Genomic DNA, 13,048 nt, shown 5'->3' with positions numbered 1-13,048 from the left:
CCGTGGTAGGCTTAGCCCTCCTTTCTCCCAAAAACAACAATAGTTCGAGTAGCCCCTGACTTAGCCTCTTGGTGGACATACGTCCAAACTGGTTAAATATTGCTTTCATCAACATTGGTGAGAGGTCAGGCTATTGAGGAGGACTGCCTCTATTTCATAAGCCAATATTGTACGCCGGCCTCATTTGCACACTATTATATGCAAACAAAAGGTGCGAGAGCAAGAAAGAGAAGAAGAAGAAAAACAAAAGAAGCACCACCAGGACTCCTAGTGCCCAACAAATGCTGTTTGGTCAAATGCAACATTTGCATCAGTGTTGAAGGAACCATGCTTGACTGCCCCAAAATAGTAGCAGCAGTTATCGACTCTACCGAGTCACAAGCGGAAGAAGAGGAGATCCAAGATTAACATAACCAGGCTCCAAATTTGTGATCAACCTCATAGGCAATGATGCCACAAAAGGGCAAACAAGTTTCAGGTAAAGACGCTGGAAACAATTTAGGCCGTGGCCCGATCAAGAATTGTCCAAAAAATTCATGCTCAGCATCTTCCAGCGTATCTAGGCATCACAGGAGGCTGCTCTCATTATTGCATTGCTCGAGAGCAAGAATTATATAGACCACAAATTGAAGACGGTCATAGGCTGGATTGAACAACTAAATTAGGTGATTTGTTGAGCATTTTGCATGCAAATATTGGTAGAAGGTTGCACGGTGCCTTATTCAGCATACAAATTGAAGCCTTTCATAACTATTTTCATTGCAGTGACATAGATATATGCACCACCCACACCATTATACCAAACCGAATGATCCATAGTCTCATCAGCGCGGCAAGAAAGGGTGTAAGAATGGATTACAAAATATTTGTTTCATGAGATCTTCACTCGATAGCAACTTGTTCTGAATGTCTTGAATCTAATTAGCCAGACTAGATTTCCCCTCAATTTCGGGATGAAAGCTGTTATCAGACCATTCAAGTTTATAGCAACTGCAGCAAGAGCAGGAAACAACCAGCTCGAATGTTAAAAAAAAAATTCTATTTCTTCAAAATAATATAGGCTGATATAAGATCACGCTAATAAAAAAAAATATTATGGGCTGATAAAGGTTGTTACGTGATTCCTAAAATTATGCTAACTTCTTCCTTCAAACTCAAGATGGTACTATAGATGCCAACTTGAGTTTCGAAACTAGATTACGAATGTACTTAAAAATTGATGTATAAGATCAAGAGCTGAAGTAGCAGCTCAGAAGCTAACGTGATAGATTAGGAGCTAATAACAACTTAGAGGCTAATGTAGTGGTAGATCAAGAGATGATGTGGTTGCATAGAGCCTACTGTGGTAGAGCACAAGCTGTAATAGCAGCTTAAAAGCTGTTGTAGCATATTAGGAATTGACATAACAACTCCGAAGCCAATATAGCAGACTGATGTGTAAAGCTGATGTGACGATATAGAATTTGATATGGCAAAATAGAAACTGATATAGCAGCTTAGAAACTGATGTAGTATATTAGGAAGCTAATGCAGCAAACTGATGTATTTGGCAATACTGACGTAGCTAACTGATATAGTAGACTAATGCATCCACTATTATGACTAACTAACATATAAATTGGTGTGTCTATCGATATGTCTAGCTGACATGACAGAGTAACATGTCTGCCGATGTAGTTGATTGATTTGTTTGATGATGTGGTAGTAAGAAAATACATAGAAGATGACAATTGCAGCGAGGATAGACCTCGGAGAGAAGGCAACCGGAGATCGATGATCCTTGTAGACGGGATCATAGAGGAGGAGCAACAGACCTCAAACTTGATAGCGAAAGAGCCAGAGGTAGCAAATAAAATTGAAGATAGAGAAAAAGGGGTTGAGCGACGGTGAGGAGAGATGACCAAAGATCTGAAGTTGAGAAAAAAAGTGGTAGAGAGGAGCTACAGATCTAATAGAAAATAAAATATTTTTGGATGTGGTGAGAAGAGATAATCGAAGATCTAAATCTGAGGAAAGAAGTGGTAGAGAGGAGCTGTAGATCCATGAGAAAATGAAATATCTTTGGATGTTAATCTACCGAAAATAAAGGATATGCAGATCTACTAAGCAATATGGAATATTTAAATATTGATTTACAAGTAAATAGAGGATATGCAGAGAAATAAAGGATCTACGAATCTACCAAAAAATAGAGGTGTAAAGGAGGACATGGAAGGCAGCAGAGGTATGACCACTAGATATGGACAAAATTATGAGAAACTGAGATGGTATAGGTAGCTGCTGTAGAGAAATAATGAGGGTGTCAATTTGGAGAGGGACTTGGATTTCTTTTAGAGAGGTTTGAAAAGGGGGAGTGACATAAAGATAACCCATGTGCACTTTGAAGGAAACAGAAGGTAGCCTCAGTGGGAATATATGGCCAAGAAGGATGCATGATTCGTAAGGAGGCTTGCTGATCATTACTGTTATTGTTTTACATTGTTGGTGGTTCTTTGTTATTTAATTATCATGGTTTTCCATCCATTGGAGCTTCATCATAAACAACTTCAACATGATGGTTACTGTCACGCCCCGAACCCATCACCCGGGTCCGGCACGCGACCGGCCGCATGAGCCCTAGAGCAGTGCCCTAAAGATCATGCAAGGCCTAAAAGGTACAATATTCACATATATGCCAAAATCAAAGATTAATGTAATTCAATCAAATCCAACTAAAATATACTGATTTATTACATAATTTCAAATGTCCATAAATAAAAGATAGATTAACTCCTATCTATCCAGCAATCAGACTCCATGCTGATCTTATTTCTCGTCCCACCCAATGGTCTCTACAAATTCAGTGCCTCTGAAAAAGAAAGTAAATGTAGTATGAGCTTTTCCAGCCCAGTAAGAATTCCAACAGCCACACATAGTAAAAATCATAAAATAATCAATGCATCAAAATATATGTCATTTCATCATTTCAAAGGCTCAACAAATAACAAATATATACACAAACCATTTTGTATACATAAATCCTTTTTCACATTATGTGATCCATTCCCGTATTACCCTGATTCCCAAGTCTTCAGACTTTTTACTTCTGGCGTTGGACTAACCAAGTTCATGACCCAGTCCGAGACTGTACAAATCCCATGCATAAGCTCGTGGCAGCTATCCCACGCGTAAGCCCGTGGAGGCTATCCTACGCATAAGCTCGTAGAGGCTATCCCACGCGTAAGCCCGTGGAGGCTATCCTACGCATAAGCTCGTAGAGGCTATCCCACGCATAAGCTCGTAGAGGCTATCCCACGCATAAGCTCGTGGCAGCTATCCTACGCATAAGCTCGTAGAGGCTATCTCATGACAAGGTTAGTCCAACCCATTTTACATGTCTAGTTTTACATGTTTAATCACATTTCCATCACATCACATATTTTCATAAATTCTCAAAAATATGTTAATTCTCTCCAATTTAATTATTTCAATATTTCTATAGCAATCAGAATGCACATCTCATATGTGTCATACAAGCTCATAAAATTAATATCAACATAATTATAAAAATATATCCAACGATAAATCCAATAAATGCATAAATAGAGGTGCTCAGATGTAGGGATTCTTACAGAAATTGTAGACTGACTCAATCACGGATTCGAGTCACAACCTACTCGCTGGGGTGCTGAGTCCCCTGATCAAAATCTTCTGGCACAGCTGACTCTTCCCCTACAACATCAAATATATTTCACAAACTAAATTATTCAATATTTAAATATTCTAAACCATAATTCACATCTACTATGGGGTCCATTACCAAATCCCCAAGCATCTCAATCCCTCCAAATCTAGGGCAGTCGGGGTGGCCCGACTCCCACCCTTGTACTACCAGCCTATATCGTCGCCAGCCGTGGCCGCAGCCATGCCGCGACGATGATCGGTCCCGGTGAAGAGACCAAAAAAAAGAAAGATCTCTCTCTCTTCATGGTTGGGAGTCCATCTCCCTCTCTCACATCTCTTTGGTCCAAGGGCAATAGCCATGGTGGTTGTGCCCTCTCCTTCCCCAGCCCAACAACACCACTGGCCGAACCATCACCAGCCACCACTGTTGCAGTCGCCGGCGATGGTGGCCGGACAAGGGGAAGAGAGAAGAAGAGATCTCCTCTTCTATCTCTTCTTCTTCTTCCTCCCAAGAACATGCATGATTTCCTCCCCCTTCTCCAATCTCGACAGGACTTCTCTCCTCCCTTCCCCCTTCCTCTTTCATCCATGGAAGAACCACTCTTCCCCTCCTCCAAACATCCACCGGAAGCCCTCCTAATAGTGGCTCGGCCCCCACTCGACAGCAACCCCCGTGGCCTACGACCGTCGCCGCCGGTGGCCTGCTGCCATCGCTGCTGCCGACGTGAGGGAAAGGGGTGTTGGGAACCCGCCCATGCCGCTGATATTTCAAAAATTAAATCAGATGGCAGCGGAAGAGGCATGTGCGGGATCGACGTTCATCGCATGAACGTTGTTTCGAGACCTTTCGTAATTAGGTAAGAATTAAAACTTTTAAAACTATTAGGAAGATCAAATCTTCACCTTGCGCGGGTAGATGATCACCGCAAATCTGAATTCGTGGTTTTGGAAGAGGGTTCGCTTGAAGCCGTTCAAACGTCCGGCCTCTACGGGTATCCACACGAAGTAGAGGACCAATCAAATCTTTCTTGTCTTCCCGGGGTGCTAGCTCCCTTGCAAAGACTTCTTTTGATGGCTGATCTCCTCTCTTTCAATCAACCCTTGATTGTGCTTGAGAGGAGGAAGAAGAAGGATGAAGATGAGGAAGAAGAAAGAACCCCACGCAGCCTTCTTTTGTTCCTTGCGTTGGATGAAGGAAGGGAAGGGGAGGAGGCCGCCAACACTTGGAGATCCTTTTCCCTTGCTTGCGGCTGAACTAAGAGAGGAGAGGGGCTGGTGGCGGCAGCAAGAGGGGGAAGAGAGCACACCCCTAGGGCGCCGGCCCTAGGTCCCTTTTTATAAGCATCAAGGGCTCCTACAAGTTAGGAGCCCTTGACAACCTTCTTTCTTTGGAGCGCCGGCCCCTTCTCTCTTCTTGTCGCCCTAACCAATTGGAGAGGGGCTGATGCCCCTCTTACTTGGTTAGCCTAATCCTCTTCCAAAGAGGATTAGGTGCCTCTCTCATGGTTTAATCCTAATCTAATTAGGATTAGCCAATTTTGGGTTCAATCTATGCTAGTCCTAATCCAATTAGGACTTGAATGAACCATGACTCAATTGAACTCTTCAATCCTAATCCAATTAGGAGTCATGTTGATTCATTAGATTAATAATTAATTTAGACTTAAGGAATCCTAATCCAATTAGGATGTATTTAATTTTAGTCCTAATCCAATTAGGACTCTATTTGAATCCGAAGTCCTAATCCAATTAGGATTTCTAGGAATCCTACTCCAAGTAGGAATCCAATTTTAATTCAAAATTCCTAATCTCATTAGGATTGTAGGAATCCTATTCCAAGTAGGAATTCCAGTCCTATTCCAACTAGGATTCCCAGTCCTAATCCAATTAGGACTCTAGGAATCCTACCCGAAGTAGGACTCTTGTTTCAAGTCCAATTAATTAATTCCCTTTGTTCCTTTCTTCAACTTCTTATCAATCAAATTGATTACTTGTGATTCCTAATCACGATTTCAACCATCGGATCGGTCAATACTTCTAGTGTGTGTGACCCCATAGGTTCTATTCTGACTGGTAGTGAGATATATTGTGATCTCTATCTCAATATCATTGAAAACTTCTTTCAATGGGTTGGAACGATTCCAACTCAACTCATTAGGGTTTATCGATCATCAAGATAATCCCTATGAGTCCCACCATCCACCAGTGACACCTAGCAGCATGTAGTGGCTACCCAGCAGAATGGAATGATGAACCTCTAGGTGCAGTTAACGTGTGATACAATCCTACTATCGTGGATCCCTACAGGACGGAGGTCATGGACAACTCGTCAAACCCCATCGTCTGTCATATGTCAAGATTTATTCGACTTGAGTTCGATAGTGGAAAACTCTTTTTCCACTTTATATCACTGCCCTGGCCAAGGTCTTAGAACTCAGTCTAACAAATCACATAGGATCACTCCTCTCCTATCAAGGTCGATAGATTCCTTATAGGTGCATACCCTACTCCTACAGTGAACCTACTGCAGCCAATCTACACTGCATGGACCCATATGGCTAGAGACCATGTATGTGTGCAGTCAAACTACAATAACCTCACTGTGAGTAGCCGAAGCACCGCAGGTCAAAGGACCAGTCACACTACTGCAACATCAAGCAAGTCACTGACGAGTGGATAAACATCCAAGTGACTTCTTGTCTTGGTCACGCTCAGTACCCTTGTTCTCTAACAAGCACCTGCACTATCACTTCAGTGTCCCTACACTGTGGACTCAAGTCTCGTCCATCCAGAAGGAAAGTGATCTGTGCACTGATCGGATCGATCACCATCCTCGTGATGATCCATTGATCAGGAGCATTTAGAAATTAATCACCAATGATACATGACTCAAATTCTCAACTCTTGAGAATATGTATCATCATCTTATTAATTCCTTGGACGATTCATAGACACATAAACAATATGAATGAGAAGATGCCTTTTATTTATTCAATAATAAATAGTCAAGTACAAAATTATGTCCCTAGAATCAACAATGTGTCAGCCAAATTGGCTTCTAGGGCATACATCTAACAATCTCCCACTTGCACTAAAGCCAATTGGTCATATATCTTAGGCCCATCTTCTCAAGGTGGGCTTCAGTCTTTTGCTGACTCAGCTGCTTAGTGAACGGGTCCGCCACGTTATCCGTGGAGTCTACTCTCTGCACCTCTACATATTTCTTCTCAACATAGTCGCGTATGAGATGGAAGCGCCGCTCTATATGCTTAGACTTCTGATGAGACCTTGGCTCCTTAGCAAGGGCTATGGCGCCATTATTATCGCAGTAAAGTGTTATGACATCTGATGTCATCACGTCCAACTCTGCAATGAATTTCTTGAACCAGAAGCCTTCCTTAGCAGCTTCAGAGGCGGCGATGTATTTAGCTTCCATAGTAGAATCAGCAATGATCGGTTGTTTAGAACTCTTCCAATTTACCGTACCACCATTGCACAAGAACACATATCCAGATGTTGACTTTCTGTCATCGACATCAGTCATGAAGTCTGAATCTGTGTACCCTTCTACCTTTAACTCTGATGATCCTCCAAAAACCAAGAATAAATCTTTAGTTCTTCTCAAGTACTTAAGAATATTCTTCACAGCTGTCCAGTGTTCTTCACCTGGATTCGACTGATATCTGCTTGTGACACTCACAGCAAGAGCTATATCAGGTCGTGTACACAGCATGGCATACATGAGGCTTCCTATTGCCGATGCATAGGGAATCTTGCTCATGCGTTGAATCTTTTCAGATGTGTTGGGGCACATCTTCTTGGAGAGATGAATTCCATGCCTAAGGGGTAAGAGACCCCTCTTGGAGTTTTCCATGCTGAACCTCTTCAGCACCTCCTCTATGTACATTTTCTGTGACAGGCCAAGCATCCTTTTAGATCTATCTCTATAGACCTTTATTCCCAAAATATAGGATGCTTCCCCAAGGTCTTTCATGGAGAATTCTTTTGACAACCAGACCTTGACCGAGGTTAGCATGGGAATATCATTCCCAATCAGGAGAATGTCATCTACGTACAGTACGAGAAAAACGACAGCACTCCCACTAACCTTTTTGTAAACACACGGTTCCTCTTCGTTTTTGATGAAATCAAACGTTTTGATTGCGTCATCGAAACGAGTGTTCCAACTCCGAGATGCTTGCTTTAGTCCATAGATGGACCTTTGCAGCTTGTAGACCCTGTGATCTCCATCACTGGAAGTGAAACCCAAAGGCTGTTCCATATAGATATCTTCATCAAGATATCCATTCAGGAAAGCAGTTTTCACATCCATCTGCCAGATTTCATAATCATGAAATGCTGCAATGGCAAGCAATGTTCGGATGGATTTTAGCATGGCTACAGGTGAAAAGGTCTCCTGATAGTCAATGCCTTCGCGCTGACTATACCCTTTCGCCACAAGCCTTGCCTTATAGGTCTCTACCTCTCCATCTGAACCTATCTTCCTTTTGTAGATCCATTTGCATCCAATAGGTACAATACCTTCTGGTGGGTCTACTAAGGTCCAGACTTGGTTGGAATGCATGGAGTCTAATTCTGACTTCATAGCTTCCAGCCATTTCTTGGAATCGATATCAGATATCGCCTCGTTGTAGGTTTTGGGATCCTGTATGTGATCCCTATCTCCCACTAGGAACATTTCCTCGGTATCCTCTTCTAGTATACCTAAGTATCTATCGGAAGGATGGGAGACCCTACTAGATCTACGAGGTGGTCGAGGGATATCGTGTACTGGCTCTTTATGAATGGGTTCAATAGGATCCATGACTCGTTGCTTTTCAGAGACTTTCTCTTCAAGCTCAATTTTCCTCCCACTGCCTCTATCAAGGATAAACTGATTTTCCAAGAAGATGGCATGACGGCTCACAAACACATTGTGATCCTCTGAGACGTAAAAATTGTATCCTAATGACTCTTTAGGATATCCTATAAAACGAGCACTTATGGTCCTAGCCTCTAACTTGTCCACCTGTAGTCTCTTGACGTGGGCCGGACATCCCCAAATCTTGAGATGACCCAGACTTAGTTTCTTACCATGCCATATCTCATACGGTGTGGTAGGAACGGATTTAGAGGGAACTCTATTCAATAAATAAATCGCTGTGAGTAAGGCATCTCCCCAAAGGAACATAGGTAGATCAGTGAAGCTCATCATGGACCTGACCATATCCAATAGGGTCCGATTCCTCCTCTCTGACACCCCGTTGAGTTGAGGTGTACCCGGAGGTGTCCATTGTGAGACTATGCCGTTTTCTTTGAGATAGTCCCGGAATTTCCTACTAAGGTATTCTCCTCCTCGATCTGATCGAAGAGCCTTAAGAGGTTTTCCAGATTGTTTTTCTACTTCATTCTTGAACTCTTTGAACTTTTCAAAAGACTCAGACTTGTGTCTCATAAGATACACATACCCATACCGCGAATAATCATCGGTAAAGGTAATGAAGTAAGAATAACGTCCCCTGGCTAGCACATCGAATGGGCCACATACATCTGTATGTACTAGGATAAGTATTTCAGTGGTCCTCTCCCCATGTCCTACAAAGGGCAGTCTAGCCATTTTTCCTTGAAGACAGGACTCGCAAACTGGATATGACTCGGAAGTCAATGAGCCTAAAAGCCCATCTTTATCCATTTTGTTCATTCTGTCTTCTCCAATATGGCCAAGCCTGAGGTGCCACAAATATCTTTGGTTTATCTCATCTCTGGATCTTTTGGATCCTTTGGCACTCACATCTTGCTCGGTAACATTCACAGATACATCCATATGTAAATGATAGAGACTGTCAATCATGAAACCGCGTGCGACTATTTTATTTCTTAAATAAATAGAACAGCGGTCTTTGTCAAATGTAAAAACATGACCTTCCTGTGCTAGACATGAAACAGAAATCAAATTTCTGCTAGCAGCAGGTACATAATAGCAGTCTCTAAGTAATAAACTAAATCCAGACGGTAGTCGCAGATGGTAGGTGCCCACAGCCACAGCAGCAACTTTTGCCCCGTTGCCAATCCGAAGGGTTACCGCACCTTCCGCCAGCCTTCTACTTTCCTTTAGACCCTGCATGGTAGTGCACAAATGAGCACTAGAACCAGAATCTATAACCCAACTAGAAGTAGAAGAAACCGTTAGATTAGTTTCAATAATGAGCAAGTCTATACCTTCTGAAGGTGTGTCACCTTTCTTGTTCTTCAGGCTCTCGAGGTATGAAGGACAGTTTCTCTTCCAGTGGCCTTCGACATTGCAGTGGAAACATTTTCCTTTGTCGTTAGCCCTTTTCTTTTGAACTTCCTTCTTTGGCTTCTTGTCTTTCTTCTGCTTCTTAGCAAGCTTCTTTTTCTTCCAAGTAGACTTTCTCTTGGAACCAGAAGTCAACTCAGCAGCAAGGACATTGCCCCTTGAACCTTTCAAGGCTCCCTCAGCAGTTACCAACATGTTGATTAGTTCAGTCTTAGTGCATTCAATCTTATTCATGTGGTAGTTTACTATAAACTGACCAAATGAATCAGGAAGTGACTGTAGGATCAAATCCACTTGTAATTCCTCGTGCATGTCCATACCAAGCTTCTCAAGCTCCTCTAGGTCCTTGATCATGGTCAGACCGTGATCATGGACAGACTGCCCTTCGCGCATTTTCGCTTTGAAAAGTCTCTTGGACACTTCAAAACGAGCTGTGCGACTTTGCTCACCATACAACTCTTGCAGGTGTGCTAGTATGTCCCTAGCAGTCTTCATATTTTCATGCTGGCATTGGAGTTCATTAGACATGGATGCCATCATATAGCATTTTACTCTAATGTCATCATCCAACCACTTTTTATGCAACTCACGCTGAACATCAGTAGGACGTGCTGGTAGTGTGGGGATATCTGAATCGAGTATGTAGCCTATCTTCTCACAGTCCAAAACTATTTTGAGATTTCTAAGCCAGTCTTTGTAATTGGTTCCGGTCAGTCGGTTGGTCTCAAGAATACGGGTCAGAGGGTTTGAAGCCGACATTGTATCTGCAGAGAGTAAAGATTCTAGTTGACTTTTGTACTTGATCCTAATCTGTTCTAAGGTCTTTTAGAACAAATGTAACTCCCACTATTTTCTCGAATCCCTCACACTCCCCTGGTAGGGAAACGGAAATCCCACACGACTAGGATTTCTAGTGGGTACTGCGGTCCCACCGATTTACATGCCACCTCACCTAACAGTTATTGGTGACACATAGATGGATGAGTGTACAACTCTTGTACAATACTTCTCAAGCATGTTGCAGTGCAACTTGGTCTCTAAGCCATGAAGACCTCACCTAACAGTTATTGGTCCCATTTCTTAGTTAAGTCAGACCCACCGTATAACCGTAGGAATAAAGTCGTCATTGGGTCCTCACCTAACAGTTATTGGTGCCCAACCCCACCTTTACCCTACAACATCTCATGTCTATAGAGAGGTCCAGCCCTCCGATGCAACTTGACCACTGTGTCCAGCCGAGACAAATCAACATCAGAAAGGCCTTAGCAGCTCTACTACAGTGGAAGACCTATTGACTTAATATTGGTTAATCAGGTCTTAGTGTTTGCAACTTGAGCCCTTCATAAGAGGTAATCGAACAATTGGCCAGGTAAGCAGGTGGGAGGCTCTCCTTACTCAGAGAGTAAGGTCCTAATTAAGTAACCACCTTTCATGCTTTCCTAGACACCAATTAGATCAATTAATCTAATATGACTTGCTCATGTCGGTTCACTCTCGACTTGATTGAGGAGGTTTTGATTTAGGTCTCAATTGGGTTTGCTACATCACATGTAAACCTATCTACCCGACTCGCATTCACATCACATGCAAACGGTACTTCACAGGCAGTTATAATCGCAGCATCAAATAAAGTTAAACTTTAAATAGGTGATGATCATGGATTCTAATTAGGTCGTATTACAAGCACATGCACATCAATCGATCAAGTGGTCTTCAACTCTTGAATTTGGTTCTAAGCCTCCTTGATTCGATCCTTGATCAACTCTTGATCCCATCGCCATCAACCGCTTAGATCACCTTTCATCTCATGCCTTTGCTTCAACTTGATCGTTGATGTACATCACATCACAGAAATACAACCAGATGTAAAATAAAAATAAAAATAAATTACATCTCCTTTTAGGAGGCACGCAGGCCTCTCAAAACATCAAATAAGATGCATGCAAGCATCTGAAAAATTACATGACATCGCAGATCACATCGCAGGTCATTACATTTGATACCAAAAGGGGTTGAATCCTATGATCATCACCGTATGCAACAATTATAATTTTCAAATCTGAAAACTAACTGATTGTATCATGACATAGGTTGCTGATCATGCTAATCATGATTCTAAACTTTGTAATCCCATTAACAATGCAATTAGAATCATCTTTTTATCACATAAAAATCAGCATGCAAAAAATCAGCACCCCTGAAAAATCTGCATGCAGAATTTTTCAGCATGCATGATCATTCAATTTTCAGATCTAATATGCCTTTAGATATTTAATTCTTACCTTAATCTACGAAGCCTAGGCTCTGATACCACTGTTGGGAACCCGCCCATGCCGCTGATATTTCAAAAATTAAATCAGATGGCAGCGGAAGAGGCATGTGCGGGATCGACGTTCATCGCATGAACGTTGTTTCGAGACCTTTCGTAATTAGGTAAGAATTAAAACTTTTAAAACTATTAGGAAGATCAAATCTTCACCTTGCGCGGGTAGATGATCACCGCAAATCTGAATTCGTGGTTTTGGAAGAGGGTTCGCTTGAAGCCGTTCAAACGTCCGGCCTCTACGGGTATCCACACGAAGTAGAGGACCGATCAAATCTTTCTTGTCTTCCCGGGGTGCTAGCTCCCTTGCAAAGACTTCTTTTGATGGCTGATCTCCTCTCTTTCAATCAACCCTTGATTGTGCTTGAGAGGAGGAAGAAGAAGGATGAAGATGAGGAAGAAGAAAGAACCCCACGCAGCCTTCTTTTGTTCCTTGCGTTGGATGAAGGAAGGGAAGGGGAGGAGGCCGCCAACACTTGGAGATCCTTTTCCCTTGCTTGCGGCTGAACTAAGAGAGGAGAGGGGCTGGTGGCGGCAGCAAGAGGGGAAGAGAGCACACCCCTAGGGCGCCGGCCCTAGGTCCCTTTTTATAAGCATCAAGGGCTCCTACAAGTTAGGAGCCCTTGACAACCTTCTTTCTTTGGAGCGCCGGCCCCTTCTCTCTTCTTGTCGCCCTAACCAATTGGAGAGGGGCTGATGCCCCTCTTACTTGGTTAGCCTAATCCTCTTCCAAAGAGGATTAGGTGCCTCTCTCATGGTTTAAT

Source organism: Phoenix dactylifera, chromosome 11 (genome assembly GCF_009389715.1).
Source record: "Phoenix dactylifera cultivar Barhee BC4 chromosome 11, palm_55x_up_171113_PBpolish2nd_filt_p, whole genome shotgun sequence".
Lineage (NCBI taxonomy): Eukaryota > Viridiplantae > Streptophyta > Magnoliopsida > Arecales > Arecaceae > Phoenix > Phoenix dactylifera.
This window is presented reverse-complemented; position numbering follows the sequence as displayed.